The sequence below is a fragment of the Eublepharis macularius genome, chromosome 7 (genome assembly GCF_028583425.1).
Source record: "Eublepharis macularius isolate TG4126 chromosome 7, MPM_Emac_v1.0, whole genome shotgun sequence".
Lineage (NCBI taxonomy): Eukaryota > Metazoa > Chordata > Lepidosauria > Squamata > Eublepharidae > Eublepharis > Eublepharis macularius.
The window spans coordinates 112,375,370-112,402,069 of NC_072796.1; the positions used below are offsets into that span (position 1 = coordinate 112,375,370).

At 39.6% G+C, this 26,700-nt stretch overlaps 1 protein-coding gene across 4 annotated transcripts in view; it reads right to left on the bottom strand.

Moving 5' to 3' along the window:
- The window catches only part of RNF19A (ring finger protein 19A, RBR E3 ubiquitin protein ligase), a 47,917-nt gene extending 22,216 nt beyond the window's left edge, over positions 1 to 25,701 (bottom strand). The window contains exons 1-3 of one of the 4 annotated variants that reach the window (XM_054984885.1): positions 25,335 to 25,484; positions 21,318 to 21,467; positions 19,428 to 19,518 (exon numbers count right to left, since the gene is read on the bottom strand). The gene's annotated coding sequence lies outside the window, so the exon portion shown is untranslated. Of the gene's footprint in view, positions 1 to 19,427; positions 19,519 to 21,317; positions 21,468 to 24,847; positions 24,879 to 25,334; positions 25,485 to 25,657 lie in introns of those variants that run through there. The other 3 variants (XM_054984887.1, XM_054984884.1, XM_054984886.1) reach the window with 3 other exon arrangements.
- Positions 25,702 to 26,700: the final 999 nt, after the last annotated feature.

Consider the following 26,700-nt stretch of genomic DNA (forward strand, 5'->3'; position numbering starts at 1 on the left):
ACCCCCCTCATCCCTCACAAAAAAGCATGCTGCGCTTTAACAAAGATGAGACTTTTAAAACGATACTGGAATTAAAGTTACTGTGATTATGATAAACATGAAATTAAAAAATCTTAACTTTGGCTGTCTCCTCACATATGTGGCAGTGATATCTTTTGAGACTGCCTCAGCAAATGGCACATGAAGCCAAGAAACAGTTTAGATTCATTGGATATTTCTTTAATTGACTTCTCTGCAACTGGGAGTTGGGGGGGGTGCTTAACATCCATCCAGTTATCTGATTGAGGCCTAATCAATTACGGCTACAGTCTAGAACATGGTTATATGACAGTAAGTTCCATTCAATCCAGTTCACGAAAGTCCACTTCTTACTGAATTGGTAAGCCAGTATGTGTGCTCTATCTTCATACCACCCAAGTCCTTCATAATGAAAACCAGTATGTCAACAAAAGGGTTCTAGTGCAGCCTTCTCCCTAACATGCTAGTTTTCTATGCAAAGAGAATTTTTTTGTATGGTAGTAGGTTGGGCATCTTAACTGTCAAAATATGTAGCCAATCAGCTTGTCATATTGTCCAATATAAATCAAGCATTTTGAAATATTAGAATAAATATTAGAATATTAGAATAAAGGCATATATTGTATTGTCGAAGGCTTTCACGGCCGGAGAACAATGGTTGTTGTGGGTTTTCCGGGCTGTATTGCCATGGTCTTGGCACGGCAATACAGCCCGGCATATATTGTAACCAGAGAGGTTTGACATTGAATTAATTTGTTTTGTTAATTTGCATAACTGTTTTCTGTGAAACAATTATTTATTACAGTCAAAGACCAACAGAATAAAATAGAATAGTTGTAAGAATGTATATACAACTATTACACTATGAAATATAAGTCTGTGAAACAATGAAATTACGGTATATCTTTAAACTAGCCAGTTATATTAAGGTTATATACAGTTTACTTAAATATGAATGATTCACTGAGCAATTTTTCTCTTTGTAGACTAACCTCGGTGTTCCAGGATTTTTTTTAAAAAAAAGAAATTAGAACTGAAGTGTCCACTGATGGTGAGAAACATAGAAAATGGAGTCCCCAGTGATTCCACTGAATCCCACTCCCCAACTTTCCTCCCTCATAATGGATTGCCACCTCTGGTTTCTTGTTTTGCTCTATATATTCTGTGCTGTGGTTTGCAAGTATAGCAAGCTATTATTACTAACTGTGGCTTGCACTTCATACTGTTGTGATGGGTGAACTTCCTCAGGCTCAATTTAAATAGGGATCCGTTGCTTCATCTACAGCCTGAGATCTCTTTTGGTGCTTGTACTCCTGCTACTGCCATTCTCCGTTTTCAAACGCTTGGGAGCAGCAGTGGCAGGGAAGACTGGGGTTGGTCTTAGGTTCCCCCCAGGAAAGCCTCTTGGAAGTATGGGGAAAGCACAGGAAATAGTTTTTATACACTGTGTGAGATTAAAATAGAGAACCTTAGAGATGAGAGTTCTCCAAACACAAACTGAAGAAAAGAGGCTTGGAATGCCTTCAGGGGAGGGAAGACTTGGCATGAAGAATGAGTCAGCAACAGCGGAATTCCCCGTTGCTTCCCTTGCTCCATTTTCTGCAACAACCGAACTAGGAGGCAATCCTTCTGATGTGTCGTCATGTTTCTTGAACATGTGATATAGCTCATCTTTGAACTAAGAAAGGAAATAAGGTTCCTCTCTGTGGAAATAAGAAACGAAGAGGGAGAGTCACAGCCTAAATGGTGTAGGGGGTAGAGGTCTGACTAGGATTTGGGAGACTCAAGTTCAAATCCCCACTCTACCATGGAACTTCACTGGGCAACCTTGGGCCAGTCACGTACTCTCAGCTTAACCTACATCACAGGGTTGTTGTGGGAATAAAATGGAGAACAGGAGAGGAGAAAGATGTAAACTGCTTTGGTTCCTCGCTGGAGAGGAGGACAGGGTATAAATTAAGTAAATAAATATGTAGACAAGTTTATTCACTGACAATACAGTGGCTTTCTCATCACAGTTCATGCAGAAACAGAAATGATTTGAAGCACTCAGAAAGTTTCCCAATAGCTTGTTAGCATGCTGTACAAACACAATTACTTAATTTCTTTATTACTGCAAAACCTATGAAGTTTTAACTGTGTTTCATATTAACAGAAGGTTATAGAAAACAAATCCCTACAAAGGAAATGATTAACTAAATAGTACTCGCCGAAATTTTGCTAGGATAAATCCACTGACATGCATAGATTTTTCAGAAGAAACCATTTTGAAATATAATCAAATTAAATAAACTTATTAATTTTAGCCATTGCCATTTTTAAAAAATCTGACATTCAGAAACATCTACAAAAATATGCCTTAGTTATAGTCTCCCCCCATACCCAATATATAAACAGATCTAAACCTCAAGATATACATTTATAACAAAAAAGTTACAATGCCTTTTATGAAAAAAAGATTCATTCACCACTGAAATTTTTCCTCCAAAATAACCTGATTTAAACCAATCCAAAAAGATACATTTCTGACATATTAAGTTATTTTAGCTACAGACACATTAAACATTGTCAGTAAAATTATACAAGCTTTTAAATTATTACTACCTTCTTTCATTAAGTTTCTATTAGTAATCGTGCTTCTGAGGAACTGAAATGTTTCCATCTTAAACATCTTTGCTGTCTATACCATCTGGCATTGCTTCCTGTTATTTAGTAATAGGGGTGAAATAAATGTGACTAGCACATTTGACATAGCAATTTAGTTCAAAGATGTATGCACCCAAATTACTGTTGGCATCAGCACTACTATGGATACAACATTTGTTTCAAGTGCTGGTGCTTCAGCAAAATGCAGTATAAATGTTTTACCACCTGTGTGGTAAATCACATAAATCATATGAACTGTTATTAACCATCTTTCAAGACACACTCATAAGATTAGTTGCAGAATTCTATGCATGATCCTACCAGATGCTTTATATGTAAAAAGTGACGTCTCCCCTCCCTTTCCCCACCAAACTTTTATTTATTTACTTATTTAACTACCCTTTGATATGACTTCATAAAGACTAACAAATTGATTTAACTTTCACAGAACAGGGCACATGTCAGATATATAAAGTGGACTCCCAAGCTGGTATATGCTCCAGGCTACAGACAAAAAATAATAATACAGAATTGGTCTAAAGCCCAAGGATAGCTGTAGCTATATTAAATTGTTTACAGAGCACAAACGAAGTTAAGCATTCATCAGAGCAGGTATGATGCTTGACACTAGCAACAGAGTAGAGCGCATTCAATTTCCATTTGCAATAGAAACCTAAAATGAATCACTTCATTCCCTCTGTGCTCTCCTCAACTTCAAAAACTACAGTTTTACTTTGCCCTACGTTAGCTGCCTCCCCAATATGCTTGGAGTACGTTTGCAGTTCCAATTGTACAACCAACCGCCTTTCTTCATCCAAAACCAGTATTGATTGTTTAATCTATTAAAAGCATTTTAATAAACACAAATAAAAATCAAACACTTGAACATTAAAACATTTGACTATTAAAACATTTCAACTTTAAAACACTTAAAATAATATAAAAATTCAATAAAGCCATTTAAACACACAAACAAACAACACCAAAACCAAAACCATGAAGGAGGGCAAGTAAGAGTTGTTGGAGGCCATGCCAAATGAAACAAAAACGTATTTGCTGGTGGAAGACACTGGTAGATGGAGATACAGATGAACTTCCCTGAGGAGGGAATTCAAAAGTTTTAGGTTGGGTCACCATCACTGTTAGCTTCAAGGCCTGACCAAGAACAAACCCTTGCACATGAATTGGTCAGTGCCACTACCAACCCTCTTATTGTCTCAGAGTCATGTGCTTCTCCTCAACTGCTTGAATTTACAGTGAGGCAAAAACGAAACCAGAGTTTGAAACCAACCATGGTTAGAAACTCTGATTTGCGTTCAAGCCACTGCAAATGTAAAACAGAAGGAAATTTGGAATTAAAATGGGAGAGGAGGAAGTAGTATGTGAACCAAAGAAACACTCTCAATCCCTTCACCATGGTTAAGAGACCAGGATACATGCACCAAGCCATGATGATGAACCATACTTAAGACCATGGAGAAGGGGGTGAGTGAATGTGTGAGTGTCCTCATTAAAGAGATCTGATGCTCTTAATGACAAATAGAAAGCTGTTAGGCTAGCTATCAAAGACCAAATGGTGCTGAGAATGTCATAAGGAATTTAAAGGATTGAGGAACAAAATGCTTTCAGTTAAAAAAATGCTGGGCTTCAGCAACTGATCTGTTTACAAAGTTAAGGAATCCTCTGTGTTCTTATATATAGTGATGAAGCTCTTCTATGGGCTTTTCCTTTTGCATTTATTTTAAAGACCACAAGCTTCAAAACAAGCTTCAAGTTTTGGTACCACCTAAGCCTTTTTGCTTGCTCAGGCTATTTATTGTTAATTTTTCCCCTCACTGGACCATTATCATCATTTAGTGTACATTGCCTTCTTTTGTACTGTTATTAGGGTGGATTCAGCCACCCTCCAGCCTAAAGAGCCTTCCTCCAACTTAAATGACAGTTCCTACAATGGAAGAGCCATCTACACAACAATCCTAAACAGGGTTACTCCAATCTAAGCATGCTGATTTCTACAGTATAGGCTTAGACTGGAGTAACTCTTCTTAGAACTGCACTGTTAATTTGGAGGAAGGTTTCAATGTTGAGTCAAAAGGAAAGTTGGAAGAACAAGTATTTGAATAAATGGATAAACACTGCTCAGTGGAGTTGTAGAATCAGGGAAGGAGCTACCCCATTGCTTATGTACCATTTATTTTATTATTGGTGTTTTTCAAGTGTTTTCTGCTATTGCTTTGATACAATTTTAATTGCTTCTGCAATTTTAGTATATTTATTATGCACATATTTTAACTCTATGTTTTTACTGTTCTGATTCAATATTGTAAGCAACCACATACTGTATACAGGTCTGCTTGTCGTATCTTACAAAGGATACTGTCGCACTGGAGAAAATTGAGAAAATGGCAACCACAAATGATCAGGTGGTTAGACTGCCTTCCCTATGAGAAATAGCTAGACATTTGGGGCTTTTTAGTTTCCTGGGGGTAAGCCTAACTGAATAAATCCTACTTATGTCTGAGTAGCCCTGCTTAGGTTTGCACCCAAAATGGGGGATAGGGTATGAATTATGAATAGGGTAGAATTATGAATAGAGTAGAAAAAATGGACAGAGATCTTTTTCTCCCTTTCCGACTCTTTTTCCCGCTTTGTAAATACTTTTTTTTTGCTGCAAACCCCAACTCTTAACCACTACAGCAAACTGGCTGTAAAACATACATGCTTTTAAGTTAATACGGCATTGTTCCGCTCGTAGCAATTGACTGAGTCATGAGTGTGTAAAAGGATTATGGTGACCATCCGGATAGACACTATTGCCTGATGAAGTAATAATTACGAAACGGGTATTGGAAAAGTGCTGGCTAAAACCCGTAGCTGAAGAACGAGCTCAGCTACAGCACCTATGTTGTCTTTTGGATCTGGAGGCCACCTTTGGGCCATTGTGCAATATACTTGAAGAAACATGTTCTCATCGACTCGTGAACTTTTACGTTTGACTAGGAGGACTTAGCTGCATATGTTTGATACTAGTTGTATTATTGTTATATATGGATTTATTTGTTATACACGACACTGAGCACTTTTGCACTTTAAAGGTATATAAACACCAAACATTTATTTAAAATTGGTAGAACCTTGTAGTTCTTTTACACCGGCATCTACTTTGTTGTGTTTTAAGTTAATACTAACTACTCAATAGGCTTGTGGATTCATGTAATGTTGCATGCAGCTTTCCTCCTATATCTATGAATCAGGATTGGCTTTTTCCTGGGGGAGGGGGGGCTTGGCCATAGCACCAGTAAATTCCTGGATTGCCAGGAAATTGAGAAAACACACATTAATGAACAGTATTTCAGTATTTTGGCACCTGGCAATAGTCTTGGAGTCACAGAATCCACCGATTCAATAAAAACAAGAGAACTTCAGCGAACACCAAGACTGAAAATTACTACTTCCTTGTCAACCTGAACTGTCTCCCATATGTCAAATTCTTTCTCTTAATCACTTCCAGGTCAGACCCCATTGTTGTATTTGTGCATATCTACACTCAGGGCTTTTTTTCTGGGAAAAGAGGTGGTGGAACTCAGTGAGTTGCCAGCACAGGGAGCAACTCTTGGCAGGAGGTGGTGCCCCGTACCACGTGTGGGCACAAAGTGCACGCAAAGGTCAATGACGTCACTTTGGGTCAGCTGGAACATGGGGGGCACTTTTAAAAGTTTAAATCACCCTCAGCAAAAATGGTCACATGGCTGGTGGCCCCACCCCCTGATCTCCAGGCAGAGGGGAGTTTAGCTGTGGCGCGGAGGGCAATCTAAACTCCCCTCTGTCTGGAGATCAGGGGGCAGGGCCATCAGCCATGTGACCATTTTCAAGAGGTTCCGGAATTCCATTCCACTGCGTTCCAGCTGAAGTTTACACTTACTTGCATTGAATTTCATTTACAACTTTGCTGTCCAGTGACTGAAGAAAATGATTTATTTGCAGTCTTCATGGGTTATTACCAGCCAGAATAATTTGGTGGTATTGTTTACAAAAAATGGCTACCCTCGCCAAGTCACCTGTCTCTCAAGAATTCTAAGTTTAAGACCTCAAAAGCCTATTTTGAGCCAACCCATGCCTGTGGTATAAGCTTTAGGGATACCTCCAGCTTAAGAGGCAATTTAATTTCTTGCAGTTCAGGAAATCAGGATCTACAAGTCCAGTAAGGTGTTACTAAGGTTACAAGTGCTATTCCACTTGATTCTGATGCACATCCAATCTTAAAACTGGTAGAGGAAGAACATTTTTAAAAGAAGTTGGACTGGACACCCTTGAAATCAAGCATCTGCTACCAAGCCAGTGAAACCTGGTGCTTGCTGAATAATCACTTTATATGTCTGTTTTGTATGCAGACAGACATATTATCAGAGCTCTAAACTAACAAATCATGAGGTTAAAAATGTTCCAACTGAGTAACCACCCATTTGGATCTTGATTCCTTCATCCGCTCCAGCTGCCATGCAACTTATCCTGATCAGTTCTGTTATTAATTTTCCCTCCCAGTTAGACCTTTGTCCTCCCAGGAGGTCATGGGATAACAGTGATGTGGTAACTTGCAGCAGCCTGGTACGTTGCCCAGATTCCCCAAAATGGGCTCAAGGCACAATGGTGAGAACAACTGTCAGTGTTCATCTATGTGAGCGAGAAAAGGCAGCTGCAGGGAAACCCTATACTGGTGTCACCATCACATAAGATCAGGTAAGCACGGGCTTGAGGATGCCTTTCTAAAATTCTTCTGCAATGATTTGGTGATATCACCACAAAGACAATCAGATTTGACATCAATGTTGCAGAGGATCAAAGCCATAAAGAGACACAATGCCCTTTTCATGCCAGAGGACTGGGCTCTGCCTTAATGAAAAACTAACTTATACCTGGTAAAAGACTACCTCCAGAAGTTACCAAGCAAGGCTTTGGTTTCTCTGGTTAATGACCTTATTAGTATTTTGTGGAACTGAGGCCTAATATTCAGGCACATCATTAAAAAGCTAATTTAGGTATCCTGATAAGGGCTTAAGCAAATGCTTTTTGGAAGCCAGAGTAACATACTTAGAAAGAATTTTTAAATAATAAAGAAAACCACACTTTGGGAGTCAAAACAGCTACATTAGTATACCTATAAGATGCAGGAATATACTTACTGAGTGCTCTGCCCAAATAAATATTTAATGAGCATTTAAAACTCTGCAAGCCTTTATACAGTAGGTATTAACACATATACCATCCAAGTAACTGTTAATACTTGCCCCCAAAAAGTTTCATTTCCAAATCTGCCATGCTAGTGTTACTACAGCTCATTTAATAAACTGTGATCTTGCTGTGTGACTACAGCTCTGTATGCGACAAGCACATTTTTACTCTCCTGCCTTGAAATAGAGCCTTCCTGAATGTGTCTGGGCCATGTCCATGTCTGCTGCAGAATTTACAGCTCAGATCTTCGTATTTATTTCAAAGTAGAGAAAAAAATTGAGTCAGCAACAGAGAAGCCAATCTTTTCATTTTCTATTAATCTGAACTCTTCTCACATTTCCAAAATGATGCCAAGTGCCTTGCAGCTTTTAAGGTCTTGGCAGGACCTGAATTATTTGTGTTTAAAAGTTACTGCAAGTCTGTCTTACAAGAAGAAGAGATTCATTTGTTATTTAGCAGTCACTTCCAGTAAGGGGGTAAAAGTATGCACAGTAGTAGCCTTCAGAACTATTGACATTAAATAAAAATTGCTTTAAACAGAGGTGCAAAAACAGTAAACAAGCAAACACATAAAAAAGAATAAAATGCAGTCTTCCAAAAAGGATAAGCTTCAGCTAAATCATTAGAATTAGTAAAGCGTAAAAAAAGAAAAGAAACAAAAAGAGACATACAAGCTGCTAAACCTAGCTTCTTAATTTTAGAGAGTGTGTGAAGTTAAAATTACGAACAACGCTGGTGCATCATTTCCCAAAACATAATCTCACCACTTTGGGAGATGTGAAAATATGTATAAATACTGCATGGATTTAATGCTTACTCACTTTAATTATGTGCCTTTTGAAAGTGTGTATTTTTAACAGTGAGAATCTTGAGTAAATGCAACTTGTCTTTAATCATGCTGATTTTCTTACACATTTGTAAATCATTCATTGAGGCCTGTTTAATGAGTAAATGGAAAATCTTTTCAGTAATTCAACTGAATAATTAATACGCATCGGTATAAAAGGGTACCTGATTAAAGAAACTGATGAGGTCACAGGCAGTTGTTTCATTAGTGTAGATATATTCTTAATTTCATTTAGCTGTGAATTCTAGGAGATGTGGCAGTGCTCTTTTGAAGACATTTAATCTGTACTTCTCAGTCTTCCCCTTCTGTATTTTGATTTTTTGAATCACAAACTAAACTTTTAGCTAACACTACCCAACAGTTACCAGTTTACAGATAATACCAGCCAAATTTCAAAAACGGAATAGACTACCAGAAATTAACACTACAATCAAATGCTTTGTTTGCCAAACAAAAGAAATCCACAAGTAACACAAAAAACCATAGTGTCTATCTACAACGCAGGACTGAAATAAATATGGAACAGGGTCAGAATATGACAAATTAAATGATTTTCTAAGAGTATTTAAAACTACTGCTTTTTTCTTACATTTTTCTATACATGGCTTTAGGAAGAGGTCAGAAATCACACGTTATCTTCCAATGCCAGGAAGGAACTATTAACCCAATCACAGGTAACTGAAGGCCTACTGCCACCATCTCTGCACATTCCCCTACAGAACAGATTACTGCTGCTAGAGGGGTGGGCGGTAGGTGTAGCATTAGTTTTTAAAACACCCTTACATTTAATGAACAATGTCCAAAGGACAAAACAAAGCAGAAAGGTATTACTAAACTACTTGAGAACAAAGGGCAAGCCTTTCTTTCGGTTATCTTTTTTATTCTGTTTTCATGGTGCGTCAAAGTTCCTACATTTTATTTTATGCCATATTTGAAAAATGGAAAAAGCTTTAGAAATTATATTCTTCACAATTAGTAGTCCTTTATAACTACTTTCAAAGTTTTTAAAAATGGCTGAAAAATAGTTGGTTTCTACTTTTGGCAGCACAATAGCTGAAAAACAGGAAACAGCTCAGACTACAATAATAACTCTTAAGTCTTAAAGTTAAAACACATGCATTGGAAAGCATCTGATTCAGCCACGAAAAGGAGTAATCCTTTTATTATGGCAGCACTATAAGTGGTCATCTCTGATCGTTATAGATCAAAAATAGATCAAGTACTCCATGGGAAGTGAACTGGAGCAAATCATTTATACAGGGTAATATAGCACTAACAACACACCAAGAAGTTGTCAAAGCAAAGAGATGGGTCAGTATGGATTTGCCTAGAGTGAAGAAAGTTTAATTAACATTTTGTTATTAGGATACGTGTTCTTTAGGTAGCAAATGAAGTCTCTTAGGGAACTGAAAGGGGATGTTATCCCTCACCTCCACTTCATATAAAATACCTTTTGACAGTGTGTACATTGGGTTATGTGTTGATGACAGATCTCTGAACTCTATTCTTGACAGATCTCTGAATTCTATTCTTATAGTACCTAATTAAATTCTTCCATGTATAATAATGTCACTTTGATCTAGGAATTAGGAAGTTTCTGAATAGCAAACTCCATCCTCTCCCTTTCTTTTTCATAGGTAAGCCAGTGCTCTGCATTTGAAGGGAAACTTATACCAGAGGCCACAGACTCCTGGCACGAGTCAAAAGGCAAGAGCACAAGTGATCCTAGCCTGTGGTTCTTTTCCTGGGTCATGCAGCAAGGTGCCAGTCACTGCACGCAGCAAGTGGAGAAAAGTCCTCCACTACTGGAGAGAGAGAGCTACAACAAATTACAAACCCGGAAACCAATAACTGCACTGACACAGAAAAATACTTGGTGGACAATGCTAACATCTGTCTATCATGACCGTGCCCCTGGACTATTACATGGCTTTTCTGAGGGCACTAGGTGATTGTAAAATGTGTGACAGGTTTATTAGTAGCAGCTGGAAGCACTACCTGGAGCAGGATGTTTGATAAATACACTATTCCAGTGCAGATGGAAGCGGGAATTATCAAAGATGGTGTTTTGCAAGGATTCTGTAAGCCTATGTGAACATAACATCCTGAGAACTGACAATACAACCGCTCCCATTTCCTACACCTCTACACTAATACTGTGCAACATCAGATCAGTGAGGCACAAAGCTGCACAACTCCATAGAATGTTACAAGAGGAAATTGAACTGGCTTGCATAACAGAGGCATGGTTGATAGATGACGACATATGTCTGTCCCATCTAAAGCCACCTGGTTATGCAGTCCTCCATAAACCCTGCATAGGTGGCCAGGAAGGAGGCATGCCTATTATCCTCCATGAGTCCTTCAACTTCCGCAGACTTCCAGCGCAATCTATCACTGGCAGTGACTATATACTCATTACATTAGGGACTAAAGACAGATTAGATGTTCTGCTTGTCTACAGGCTGCCCAGTTCCCCAGTGGGCCCCCTCTATGTGTTGGCAAAGGAGCTATGGGATGTGGTGCTGGAAACTCCTAGACTTAAATCGTTCTGGGGGACTTCAACATCCAAGCCAAGGATACCTCACTGGTACTGCCCACGATTTCTTATCTTCTTTGACATCTTCAGATCTCTCTCAAAATTTGATGGGCCCAACTCATGAAAGGCATCACATCTTGGACTTAATCTTTTGCACCGAGCATTTGAGATGGACGGCTTAGTTTTGGGGTTGGGGAATCAGCCTGAAACATGGTCTGACCACTATCTACTCAAGGAAAAGATTAAACTGGCCCCAACAACTTGTTGGAAAGGGCCCCCTGTTAAAATGGTCTGCTCATGGAGCCTACTGGATTCCAGAATGCTCTGGGGGATTTCAGAATTCCAAATACTTGCTTTGTTGAGCCTGCGGTGGGAGCGTGTCACTTGAAACTCATTGATGGTATCAGCAAGGCTGCCCCTCATCAACCACTCCATTCTTGGGGCAGAACCTAGCCCCCTGGTTTACCATGGAGATGAGTGACTTGAAGAGGGCCAGGAGACATCTAGAATACCACTAGAGAACAACTTGTAATGAATCTGATAATTCTAGTATAGAGCCCACTGGAAGACCTATGAAACAACAGTGACAGCAACAAGAAATGTTACCTCTGTTACTATTTCATCTGAATTGTACAAGGTAGTTTGGCATCTGTGGACTCCTAAATCTGAGCCTTTATTGTCTCAGGAACAGACAATTTGCTGTGATACTTTTGATAAAATGCAGAAAATAAGCTCTGATCTATATGACTATTGTAACATAGGCCTACCAGAAGAAATGTCTAATATAATGTCTGGTGTATTTATGGATCATTTTGACACAGTTTCCCTAGCAGATGTTGACAAGATCCTGGGATTTCTGAAGGCCACTACTTGTGCCCTGGATCCTTGCCCATACTGATTGCTAAAATTACATAAGGACCACATCAACAAGTCCTTAGTATATAAATCACTAACTAACTCAAGGCACCCTACCTCAGCTACTCAAAGAGGCAGTTACCTGTCCAGTAATTTTTTTTAAAATCCCTACAGAAAAATGATCTGGCCAATTATCACCCAGTCTCTAATCTTCCCTTTCTGAGCAAAGTGATTCAGAGAGTAGTAGCAAACCAACTTCAGGTCTTCTAGGATAATTCATCCACTCTGGACACTTTTCATTTCATTTGAGGTTGGCTGTCATCAATACAATGATGATACCCAGCTCTATATATCCTTATCCAAATCCCCTGGTGATGTGGAAGAGGTCCTGAACCCTTGCCGGGCTGCTGTGGCTTTAAGAGTGAATAAGTTGTAACTAGACCCTGCAAAGACAGAGATAATGCTAGTTGGGGAGGTGGAGATCTTGAAGATCACTGTGCTCCCCACTTCTGGTGGAGTTCAGCTGTCCCTTGCTGACTCAGTTAACAACCTTGTGGTTATTTTGGATCCACCATTACTGCTGAGAGGGGCAAGTTAATGTAGCTGCAATAAACGCTTTTTTCCAACTCAGTCTATCCCTGAAGGCACCCTACCTTGATATTGTCCATCTGACCACCTAGAACCCATGCCACAGTAACATCAAGACTGGAATACTGCAATGCACTTTACATTGGTCTCCCCTCAAAATCAACTAAGAGACTCCAGTTGGTGCAGAACACCACAGTTTGGCCATTATTGGTAGCTAGACAGAACATGCATATTATCTCCATTCAGCAGTCACTCCACTGGCTGCCCATAAGTTACCTTTATACTGTTTATAAATAACAAGGTGGTATAACTGTTACAAACAAGCGAGGCAAGTCCCTTCCCTGAAAACCTTACAGTCTAAATTTAGACAGTAGGGAAGAGAACAGATACACGCACAAAGTTATCAAGGAATGAATATGAACAAATGCAGTTACGTTACTTGGGTTTCGCTGTGGGATGAGGATTAATAAACAACTGAACTGAACTACTGACTTGACAGGAAAGGTGCGCTTTGGGAAGGAATGCCTTAAAAAAGACATGACAAAGTCATGCTCAAGCACCTAAGGTAAGAACAGTGAAGAGACGAAGAAAAATAAGAAGCAAGCATATACAAAAACTTGAGACGCTGTACAAAATCAGAAACCACCATTTTACAATATGATAGCAATACGTTTTGGAAGTCTGGAACATAGTTTTCTGATTAGCTAATAATATAAATGTTCTTCATATTACTGTGTTTAAAATTTAAAGTAATTTGAAAAGATAGTGCTATTTCAGTGTAAAAGTATAACAGGTTAACTATTCCTGTATTAATGTGTGCACAAATAAAGCACTAAGTAGATGCTCTCTCTGTATTCAATAGAGTACTTCAGCACAAAAAAACAAAACACAAAAGCACCTATTTCATGCCTATTACTGCACTTCCCTGGTGGTTGAAGACATTAAAACAAAAGTATGACTCAATGATAAAATGTTTTGCTGGCATACCACCAAAACATTCATTAATGTTATGCCAACAGAAGACATTTTAGCCTAATTCGGTTGATTCCTTAATCATACAAACACTGTCCTTATCATAATTTGCTACATGCATACAGAGCACTGCCAAATATTTTGGCAAGGAAGTATTTTCTAGTTAGAGGGCTGAGGTTCACTGCTGTCCTGGTTTTGTTAAAAGACACCAATACTTCAAAAATACAGAGCAATGCTATAAAATAATGTTCGTGAATATATTTATTGTATGTCATACATTTAACAAGGAAAAAGCAAATTAAGTTCAAATGGTAAGATTAAGAATTGCTTCTAGGCAACCAAATGTACAAGCTTTGCAAGCAATTGACACAATCTGCATGTATAAAAATGCAAACTAGTAAGTGTTGCAGATATTAGAAAAGGCTGCCCTTATAGATTCTTACCAAGTTGTTTCTGTAGTCATCAACATGGAGAAAATGTATGGAATTTATTTTTAGTTACTATCTTTTACTTATCTTCCCCACTGAAGCAAGACAGTTTCATCATATGTAGGTAAACAAAACATTCTGAAGTATGTCCTGCAGTTTGTCCATTTTAATAATTGAAAGTTAGCCTATGATGTTGTGAAGCTATTATCCTTCAATTATTAACAGAGAAACTCTGAAGGATTGAGCTGTTACTAAAGAAAGCTAACACTGACGGAAATGTTGTTAGTCTTTAAAGTACCATCAGATTTTTGTTGTATTCTTCTTATTTAAGTCTGCCATACTTTTTGCTCTGCCTCCTCCTCGACTGATCAGTTGTTATGTCAGAAACCAGTTATATGATCAGACACAAAAGCGCTCATTCTTCCTCTCACCAATTTTTGTGCCTTGTTAGATGTGTATCTCTGTAATTTAAACAAGATATAGAAGCATAAACCATTTTCCCATCTCACCTAAAAAGACAGTGTCAGATCACAAAACAGGTAGAAACATTTACTAATTGAATTACGGATTCTGGAAAAAGAAAAAAGCAAAGGATTAGATCTTCTACATCTTTCACTTCATGCAGATTAAACTTTGGTAGATGCTTTATATGTTTTGTTATTTTTGATAACATGCATTTCATTGATACCTTACACAAGTAAAAATAACTCGCAATTAGTGAGAGAAGTTACGGGGGGAAAGCAAAAATGCTGCTGATATACTAGGTCCATCACAATTCTGAAAGAGAGACACTGACAAGAAGATAAGGGAATAGCTGAACTACTCATTATCTGCTTTGTTTCAGACCCTAATCCTAACAAATTTCACAGAAATAAATAGAATGTTCAAATAAATGTCTATAGAAGCCTTCCCAAACAGCATCATGTTCATTTTGTTAGGATTCAGATTCAGCTTGTTCTATCTTACCACATGAGGGTCACCTCAAAACTGGTTCAGGATCAGGGTAGATGCATCTAGAGGCTTAGATTAAAAAAACAGAGAGTTGAAAGTCATCTGCACAATGACAGCATCCAACCTCCAGACAATCTAATTCAGCAGCCTCATAAATATTGAGGAACTGAGATAACAAAACAAAACCTTAAGGTATCCTACAAGATGGGCCGTGTTGATTTTACTCCTACAACAGAAACTCTGATGAGAAAAAATACGCACAGAAGGGCTACTCCTCCAATACTAATGCTGTCTTTCCAACCAAAAGATAAAAATGGAGCAGACATCAGAGTCAATGCCCCCTGAGAGATATAATAATACAAAGAGACTGATGACTGATGACCAGTGCAACCAAAGTCATCTTGGTTACAAATCCAAGTGGGAAACCAGACTGAAATGGATCCAGTTAAGATGCGTCAGTTAGGAACCCCTGAAGTTTCTCTGCACCATATTCTCTATCACTTTCCCCATAAACTGGAGACCAGTCTATAGTTGGCTGTCTTATACTTATCCAATGAAGGTTTTTTTAAGCAGAGGTCTATTAACTGCTTCCTTCAGAGACCTCTAGGAAAACCCATGCGCTCAACAAGACATTAATAATTTAATCAAAGTTTCAATACCTTTTCCTGATATAAATTTCAAGAGCCAAGACTAGCATGGATCAACAGCATAACTGGTTGTTCTCATACCCCCAGGAACCCTGTCATCATCCATCGGCAAGATCAATCTGAATCTATTCACAGAAAAAGTCATCAGGTGCTCGAGTCACCTCACCTACTCTCAGTGTGGCCTCTAAGTTGGAATGATCATAAAAGTTTTAACAGCAAACAATCACACAAAAATATCACGTCCAGGAGCCAAATTAACACCATTAGCCAGGCTGGACTCAAGTATTATCAAGTCATAAACCACATTAAACAAGCTGGACAAGATTCAGCTGACAAAAAAGTCCTTTTATTCACCATCACCACCACTTCACAGGCCTGCACATGGGCTCCATGGTGCATTCTGATTCATCTCAAGTCTTCTGCCACTAATATGCCAATTGTCTGTCAATCCAATTCATCCCCCATCTCCTGCAGTTTCTTGTAAACCATGGACCTGGCGCCCTACCAGAGGGGAGGGGATATCAGGGAGGAACTGTGTCTATGCCCCCAGATAGACTATCATCCTATGATGCTACAAGGGCCTCCACAGAATCGCTGGTGATGCTCCGCAAACTCCCCCCAAGAACCATCTGGAAATCAATCCACTAGTCTTCAGGGACAAGGCAAATGTTCCATCATGCCTTTAGAAGATAATCATCCAAACACAGTAAGGGCTGAACTTCTTGCCCCCATCAGATCACTGGCAAGCAGCTCAGTACAGAAAAGAAGATCCAGAGTACAGCCTTTGTCATCAGTTTGGCCCATCAGAACCTGAGACTGTCCCATGGTTGTCATGGTGTCCATGATGTTCTGAGTTTGATCTGACATTGTAGCCTCAGCTAGTTTACTGACATCTCCAAGGATATTGATAAGTGTGGATAATATGAATGAATTCAAATCAATACGATATTCCTTCAAGGATTCTGAAGGTATTATATCTCAGAAACACTAGGGAAGGAGGGAAAACTGAAGACCAGTATGTGTGTGTTTGTATGTAAAGGTAGGTTGGTGGGTGGGTGGGTAGGAGGCAGGAAAAGGCAATATGGCAATATTCAGAATACTTCTGCAGAGAAAAGAAAGCCTCTACAAGAACCAGAACAGCCAATGCTTACTTTAGCAACACTGAAATGTGCTTACACAGTTGCTTTCTATGCATCAGTGTTAACGTAACATCCGTTTTGCCTCTGGTATCTGCAGAAGCACAACTGGGAATCAAAACTAAAAAAACTGTCCTGGATCTAAAATGCAATTAAATTACACTGATTTAGTCTACAACTTTTAGCTGCATTGAGACATCATGAACTAATATCAGTTTACTTGTGAGGAAAACATACCAGGAAGCCTTCCAGCTAGCATGCTCCATCCCCTCATCCTTGGAAGCTGGTTTGAAGCTCTCTTCCCTATAAACCAAGGAAAACAAGCCAGTCTGTTCTATCCTTTAATTCTGATGTTATGACAAACTGTACTTGGTTCCAAACCAGAAAGGTCAATCTTCATAAGGAAGTGGGTGGGAGTACACAAGGCCAAGAACTTTTCAGCTCATTCTCATCAGAGTGCTGCCATATAGTATTGTCTCAAAAACCTCAGAATAATCCTCAAATTGTGTCATTAGTTGTTGCCTGCTTAGCCAACCAATGTCCCACCCTCCTTTGACATCTATTACCCCCTTACTTTCCCATGATGGAGGAAACTGTTTCTGAATGGGTGGCTCCCTGCAGACATAAAGGCAAATTATTCTGAAGCAACTATTCAAATTAGTAGGAAAAGTCAGGTCTGGCTCTTTTTTCTTTGGGGAAGAGACACTTAGTTCAAGAAGAAATTGGGTTCTAGGAAACCCAGTGCTGGGCACCATTTTGAAGATCACTGGTCTGGGACTCCAAGTCATTCATCCATCCTCTTTCTCTCTCATCATCAGATTTTACGTGAAGAGAAAGTTGTCATTCAGAGATTAGCAGTGTGGAACAAACAGATTACCTGTGCTGATGCCTAACTATTAAAAAAGTAATTTGCAGAAATAAGTTGGTCCAGTCTTTTGCCCTCAAAAGAGATACATGAGCTTCATCCAAAGTATTCTATGTTTATAAAACAGACAATTCTGCTTGTCCAATGCGCTAGGCTAGGGAAGAATTAAAACTAGAAGTTTTATAACATTTTTCTGTATGACATGAATGATATACAAAGACAGGAGGCAGCAATTTATCTGAACTCATACAGATGTTTCAAATTTTGCAATTGAAGTTCCTCTATTGACGTAAGCAGCTTTTATTGAGCAATGATAAGGAAAAAAAAGTCAAGCTTCTCTCTGCAGCAGCCTCCAGGGCACAGTCAAGTTTATCCTCAAAAATCACAGAACTATTGAAGGGACAGAACAGGTGCTTTCATTTTAAAGAAAACCTACTTCATCAGACAGCCTAAATAATCAGAGGGCCAGTACCAAGGTAGATATAATAATGACTGACAGTTCTCAAGGAAGAAAGAAAATCAGTTGCTACTCCTACTAAAAGCCACAAGAATTTGGTAGAGTAGTTCCTTTAATATTTGAATAAACAAGCAGTCACCCAGGAACTTTCACTAGGGAAATGTACAGGAAAGTTAGGTATGAGCAGCTGAGCTGCCTGCCACTAGCCAGTTCCTAAGAGGCCGGTGTCAATTTTCTTGATGAGGATCTCTTCTGAGAACTAGAGGAAGGAAGTTCCAAAACATAAAGGAAGCAGCTGTGTACACTAGATGAACAAGCGTTCTTGGTAAAACCTGTACCAGCCAATTTCTACATCTACTTCCAATGTCAGGCAACATACACCGTAGTTTATGAGACTAAAATCAGGGAGACCTCAGTTCAAATCTCCCTTGTGCCATGAAAGTTGCTGGGTACCTTGTGCCAGTTACTCTTAGCCTAACCTACCTCACCGAATTGTTGAAGACAAAACTGAGGAGGGGATAATGTAATCCTTGGAGGAAAGGCAGGATAAAAATGTGATAGATTCAAGGGGGAACTCATCTGCAAAAAGCTGCATGTGTTCATAAAAAGAGAGAATTCTGAAACTAACTTCTGCAGGGATACTTTTGCAATGATTGACATGCAAGAATATACAAGAAAAAAAGTAAGATGTGGGTCCCCCCCCCCGCCCTTAATATTTTAAAGGGAATCTCACTGTCATCGTTCAAGATCTATTTTTATATCCTCATCAAGAAGAATGCCTTGTAAACAGAAATACACATGCCTAGAATTGACTAGACTGATCTAAACAACTATAGAATATTGCTGGATGACTTTCATGATCTACACTGTGAGGGAAAAACACTAAAAAGTCATCAACATCTGTATAATGTTCATATAGCAGGTCCTGGAGAAGTGGGACATACAATAAAACCAGATTATTGTGATATCTCCTGCTTTTCAATTTAACTGAACATTCTTGTTAAAGAGTTAAAAATGAACAAGTCTATTACCTAAGATAGGTGATAGAACAGTAAGTACTCAATTTCTAACAAATTAATGCACAAATATTTTTTTTAAAAGATTTAAAGCGCACATAATGGACTTTGGGTCTGTTTTCGTAAAATAAATTCTCTGTATCAGCAGTATCGACTAAGTAGAACTAAGAACCCTGTGGGCAGAATTCAATTCATGGAGGGCTGCCAGATGGCACCAGGCAGTGTGCTCCTACCTCTGCCTTACATCATGATGTTGGGTCAACAAGAACAGATGTTGCAGAATAACTTTCTAGTCAGCTTCACACCGGTTGAGTTGAGATATGGCTAATGTTGAATGGGAAAGGAAAGAAAATAGGCAGAACTATGAGTAACTGCTGAACAACTATGCAAGTATCCTTTATTGCTTTTGAATTAGTAGTAGAGCTTGTTGTACTACAAGATTTACCAGTTTCCCTCTCTATTCAAACTTAACTCTCTCTCACAGGTCTACTATGCTGCCATTTTTACCATCAACATAACTACTACCACCTGTAAAGTGGCAGCAAAGGCAGACGCATTGGGACTTTGTTCAGACTTTGAATTATACAGTTGGGACTACACAAAGGAGGGTGACCCAGAAGTTGCCCACTGAACCTTTTAGGGAATAGATTATCCCACTGGTCAAGTTATTTATGCTATTAATAGATTATGTATTAATATGAGTTAGAGCAGTCCCTCAGGCTTCCTCGGGAAGTGGTGGGCTCTCCTTCTTTGGAGGTTTTTAAGCAGAGGCTAGATGGTGATCTGACAGCAACACTGATTCTGTGAACCTAGGCAGATCATGAGAGGGAAGGCAGGAAGGGTTACATCAGTGTGTAGTTCTCGTGGCCCCTTCTTACATGGCCAGGGTAAGGCCAATCACCACCTTGGGGTCAGGTAGCAATTTTCCCCAGGCCAGTTGGGCTAGGAGTCCTGATAGTGTTTTACCATCTTTTGGGCATGGAACAAGGTTCACTGGGTGTGTTGGGGGGGGAGGGGAGGTAGCTGTGAATTTCCTGCATTGTGCAGGGGGTTGGACTAGATGACCCTGGAGGTCCCTTCCTATCCTATGATTCTATGTAATGTGTACAATATATCAAAGACAAGTATTTAAGAAAGTTTTTCTAAACAGAATCACAACTGCTATAGGATAAAACAGGATATTGAATCAATTTGTGCCCCAATAATAGTTTTCTTTGTGGAATGTATGGTATATGTATTTTGATTCAAGTCAGGGCTCAGCTTTCACATTTGGAAGTTGTGAAAGAATTTTGTGCTGTGTCAGACTGACTAATGACACATAGCCCTGCCTGTATACATAACACAGCTTAAATGTTTAAGAGCTAGCTGTTTTGCAAGTACCTTGTTCATACCTGATATCTATTTGCATCAAATTAATATTGTGTGGATCATCTGAGTTTATCAACAGTCAGATTAGATAATACTAAACTAGATGAAGCAATGGTCTGAATCAGGATCAGACTGTAGTTAGATGTCATAAACAAACTGAAATTTATTTGTAACAAGTATACGCCTGTTTTTTCCAAGATTACATCCTCCCTCATCTCACAGTGTGATTGCAGATTTCTCACTTTAGAAAATCTCCAATCTAACTCCAGTTTGAGGCAACATCAAAAAGCAGACATCTTAAAACAGAATCTGATTCTTCCCAGGATTATAATTCCTGGTTTATGAAGATTAAATAATTCCACTTTGGCGAAGTGCCTGAGTTGAGATGGCACAACAAACTATAGAGTTTTTTTTCAGCCATGAAATCTTCAATGGTGGAAAAGGGGGGGGGGAGTAGGAGCCTCAAAATAAATCAGGTCCATGCCTGTCACAAGCAAATCCTAGTTTGCTTGCAACATCTGAAAGCAGTCATACAGTCACCACTAATTCATAAAACTACATACAACTAAGCATAAAAAAGACAAAACTGCTGGTCATTTTTTAAACTCAAAAAGAGTCATCTTTTTGAAAAAAATCACACCTGTCAAGATACAACTGAAAAAGAAATTTGACATTTTACTCTGCTTTGCTCCTCTCCTCTATTGTATGAATTAACAGAAAAAGAGTCACCGTTAGTTACTGGAACTTGTCATTACCTTCTTGGAAGATGTCTACATCCATGTGCTTCTCAGGAACACATTTTCAACAAGGAACATCAAATATCATGCTCAGTCTTGTGAGGCTGCCATTGGCTGAATTAGTCAGTTACAACTTTTGTTAGCTAAGATGAAAACGGAAACTTGCACCTAAAATACAGACAACAGGAATAATTCTGATTAGCTGTTTATGAATACATTCGCACAAGCAACAGAAATGATCTTCTAAATACTAAACAAAAGTCTCTTGAATTTTTGAGACAAACTAAAAGACTGTGAAGGCAACGTGTATTTTCAAGTTTCAGGATAGGGTTTGCTTCTGGCATGTTACACCTGTTGTCCTATCAGAAGCAAACGGGTTATGAGCCATGACTACAAAGTTTAGAGTCTGCACATGCGTAGGGCATGTACACACTGTGCTTTCTTCTCTGTCTACTTTGGGAAACTCCTTAGATAGTGCCAAATGTATATTTTATATAACAGATACAGGGAAAAGAAGAAGGGATCGCTCCAAAACGCCAAAGGCTAAACATACTTATTGAGCAAATCCAGAAGAAAAATTTTGACCAACCACTGGATTGCATCTTTTATATAATTCTGTCCCAACATTTTAAAAAGTAAATCTAAGTGTCAACAATAACAATACAACTTAGAACACATGTTGTGAGTTTAAAAACCCCAACACTACAGCCAGGTACCCCAAACTCTCATCAGTGATTTGCTTTCCTTTTTCTACAACCACGATTGCAAAATCTAATGTTCCTTTTTGTAAATAGACACGTTTGCTACTCTAATACACAGTTTTACATCCAAACTGATTGACCAGACGTTTTATTCCAGCCTCCTTTGGTTGGAAATGCCCACCACTATCAAGATCAAATGACTAAGATCAACCAGTCATAGGAGAGGCAAGAGATACATGATTATTACAGCTATTTTGATATAGGTTTAAATCAATTACACACAGGACTAGGCCAAATCAAAATGCCTACATTCTTCTTTAATTCTATAATTCAAGAATCCTTTAGGGGAAAACAAAAATATTACAGGAAGAATATATATGCATATGAGGAACAGGATGACAAGACTGAAAAACTACAGGTCTGGCCTTAGTTCTCATCATAGTATTCTTATATCTCAAACCGAGTCACTGCTATACCCTGTCTCCAAATTAATCCATGATTACTGGTATCATTTAAAATGCAACTCAATATGTATCACTCAAGAAGCAAATCTGTCCCTCTTCACCTAACCCACCTGCACTTCCTAATAAGAAAAAACATATATCCATTTTAACAGAAATATAAAAATATAGATGACAGGTAATACCACTCCCCACAAAAAATAACCTCCAAAAATATCTTCTATTTTTCCCTGACTTACAAGTTATACAAAAACGTTTTTCAAGATTAATGTTTAAACCAACCTCCATTCATATAACAGTAAGAATATTTCATAAACAGGCAAATCACAGACTTTACACAATTAAAAATATTCAGTCCAAGTAGTTACATCTTTTTAAACAGATGAAAACGTTTATGAAAAACCTATCCTCATATCAGACATTTTTAAAGTACAACATCTCTTTATAGAATCTTTGATCCACTCAATATAAGACATTACATTAAGTTTTAATTCTGAGGCTCAGTTCTCTTCCAATATATAAGTATATGCACATTTCCTTGACCCAAACCACAGCACTAATTCCATTATTAGAACTGTATTTTATATGCCAAGTTTCACAAAAGTTAAACCAGTGTTTATAATCACTTCCCTTAATCAATTTCAAAATCAAAACAATTTGAACCTCTGAACTGCGGCTATATTTGTTGAGACAACTTGCTGAAATAAGTGAATGAAAACATTTTGTCCTGTGTTATCATAAATACTAAACACTTTATAATAGGTCAAATGAGCTGTGAAGACAAATAGTGCAATCCTAAGGAGAGTTACTCCAGTCTAAGCCCATTGATTTCAATGGGCTTAGACTGGTGTAACTTTCCTTAGGATTGCACTGTAAATCTCAAACATCAGACCAGCTGTAACAATATTTTTAAAACAATACATTTATAAAGATTTGAATAAGAAATAAGGCACAACATTCAGTCATACAATTCGCTACACTAATACCCTCTGACTTTTACACAATACTGTCCTTTAGTGAATGTATGTTGAAGAGCTGACATCACATAATGCCTGCAAAGAGTTTAATAGTAGCAAACGCTGCAGTATCCACCGAGTGGAAATAAAAGTGAATGGTGATCAAAGTTACAATATTGTCAATCAAAATTCACCAACTTTCTTCCATGATTTCATAAAGAACAGCATTCCAATATAGTAAATGAAGCCACGCCCTTAATTTTAGTTTCTAACTGAAAAACCAACACAATACCCTCCAGAACAGTCAAGCCTGATTGATGAAATACTAATAGGAAGAAGCATGCAGTTTGTTGACTTCATGCAGTTTGTTGACTTCTTGAGAACACTACCTATGTCTGGATTAAACTGACACCCAGAGACACAAAGACTTAACAAAATTTATCCCAGCATAAGCTTTCATGAGTCAGACCAGACATCACTTCATCAGATGCAAACTCTGACTCATGAAATTTTATGCAAGAATAAATTTTTGTTAACTCTTTAAAGTGCCTCTGGACTTCTGTTTAATTACACCACAACACAGCCCTCTGGAATTATTACCTTTGTGTAAGTGACTCTAGTCTCTACTGTGAAAAATCTCTGGCTTCTGCACTGAAAACCAATTCTAGCCTAAAAGTTCAATCGGCATCAAATACCATCTTAAACAGATGCACAGTTCTAGGCAGTGGTAGGGCAAAATTCAGTGGCCACCCATATGGCTGACTGTGTTGTAGCAATTTTTTTAAAAAAAAAATCACTTAAAACGTCAACATTCCTCCACTGAAATACTGTAAAACTCAAAAGATTTGGAGATTAGCTTTCTTTAAAAAGGCTACGTTTAAGGTAACATAGCTATTACAAAATCAAAAAGAGTCCAGTAGCACCTTTAAGACTAACCAATTTTATTATAGCATAAGCTTTCGAGAATCAAGTTCTCTATCTATAGCTATTACAAACTCCCCAAAAGGGAGAGGGGGTGTTAACATTTGTAATTTGGAAAGGAAGACCGACCAACCAACCGAGCGAGATTTGGAAAGAGATAACAGTAAAGTGAAACTGTGGCGGAGATGGAAAGTTCCTCCCCTCCTTCTCCAGGGACTGGACTTCTTTCCAGTTTGGGTTGTGTATGTTTCTTATGTCCCTTATTGCCATAGGCAGCCTCATTTTTTTTCCAGTTACATAGTTTTAGTGCCCCCTCCCTTTCTTTATGGAAGTTTTCGTCTACATTTCCCAATGTTTCTTTCTCTCTCTCTCTCTCTCTCTCTCTCTCTCTCTCTCTCTCTCTTTGCAAGAAGGCGCGTGAAGAGGATTCCTGAAGGGGCTGTTGGAGGGAAAGGGAGGCGGAGGGGGGCCCTCATGGGCGTCCCCCTGCCCAGAAAGAGAAAACTTACTGGGGTCGAGGAGCGGACGGGAAAAGTCTGGAGCCTCTCCCCGACAGTTTTGGGGCGGCGGAGGTAGAAATCTCTCTCTGGGCAGAAAGGAAGGCTGTGCCGGCATTGCCCGGGGGAATTTACCCGGCGGCTCTGGGGAGCGGAGAAGCAGGAGGGGCCCCACGGCTCGCCGCCGGCTCGCCCCTCTAGCGGCCCAGCCGGGGAGCTGAGGGGAGACAATGGCCACGATGACTTCACCCTCCAGCAATGTGAAGAGCCGCCGGCGCCGCCGCTTCTCCCCCTCGTAACACCCCGGCGCGGCGGGCAGGGCGCTCGAAACAATTCTCCCCCAGCCCCAACTCTCCCGCCAACCTTCCCCCCTTCGCCGCCGCCCCGACGGTTGGCTTCTTCGGCGGCTCTCCCCGACCCGCGCCTCCTTCCCACTCGCGAGCAACTCCTGGCCGCCGCTCCGAGGCCTCCCAACCCTCCCCTGCCCCTTCTGCGCTACCTTGAGCTCCGCCAGCCAGCCTGCTTCGCCCGACTGGGCCCGGCGCCTGGCAGAGGAAGTCCCTGTGAGGGGGGAAAGAAAGCCAGCGAGCGTGTGAGGCGGGCGGGGGAAGGGAGAAGACGCGACCAGGCCCCAGGCAGGCTGGGTTGGGCTGGGCTGGGCTGGGCTTTGCCCGGCCGGGGGGAGGCTTCCTCCTCCCGCGCTGAGATCACAGTCGAGGCGGAGCCGCCTGCTAGTTGAACCCGGAGTCCGACTCGTCTGGCAGGCGGCGAAGCCCCGTGGGGGGGGGGGAGGAAAAGGAGGCGGCTTGATGTCGAAGTTACCTGTGCTGTGTTATTCCTCCCCGCTTGCCTCGCATGTGCTCACTCTTTTCCAGCGAAAATGGAAACACTTTTCTTGGTGAACGTGGCTACACCACAGTGATCAACTCCCCACCCCACCCCCGCGCGTGCTGAGCAAGATTTCGGTCGGTGTTTCCTTGCCACCAGGGATGGGGAAGCTGGATCTCACCTGCTGCATTTCTACCTGGCAGGGCACCACAAAAGTGCCTTTCCAGGGAGGGAGGGAGGCAACCCTTGGAAAACCTTGTTTACAATAAAACGGTTCAATAAAATTGACAAAATATAAATCCCTCTAAATTATGAACACAAATCCTGGCTTTCACCAAACAAAAAACGGGTAGTGGAATAAATTTTAATTGGTCTGGGGTGTACCACTTCAGGCAGGAGTTGGTATATTTTCAATAATTATTTGAAAAACAATCTCGCAGGATGGCATGCCAGGAAAAAAAGTTCTGTGTGGGGGTTAATCAGTGACAGCCCGTGTTGTGTACTGGTTAGAATGTCAGACCAGAGTTCAAGTCAGTACTCAGCCATAAAGTTCACTGGACCTGTCATTTTCAGCTTAACCCACCTCACTGTTGTTGTGAGGCTACTATTTGTTTACAAGATTTTTATTTCACCAGTCTACCCCCAAAACATACATAAGACAGCTTGTCTGTGAAAAGAAAACAATAATAATAGTAAAGAACAACAAAATAAAATAATAAAAATTGAATAACACTATCTGTAAAATAGACAGTAGTCAAGCAGCAACTGTTAAAACTCCTCCCGCAATCCATCCAATATAGTTTTGAAAAAACCCATCTGTTAAAAGCAGCTATAATAAACATGATAAAACTAAATATCAAAAATGTAACTTGTCAAAAATAGTGTAGGGAAGAGTTGTATATGTTGCCCTGAACTCCTTAGAGGAAGGGTGGTATAAAGACACAACAGAGAGGTACAACACTGACAGGCTAGCTTTCAGTAAGCAAGACTGGGAATGGGGGAGACATTTAAACAGAGAGTATGGTGTAGTCATTAGA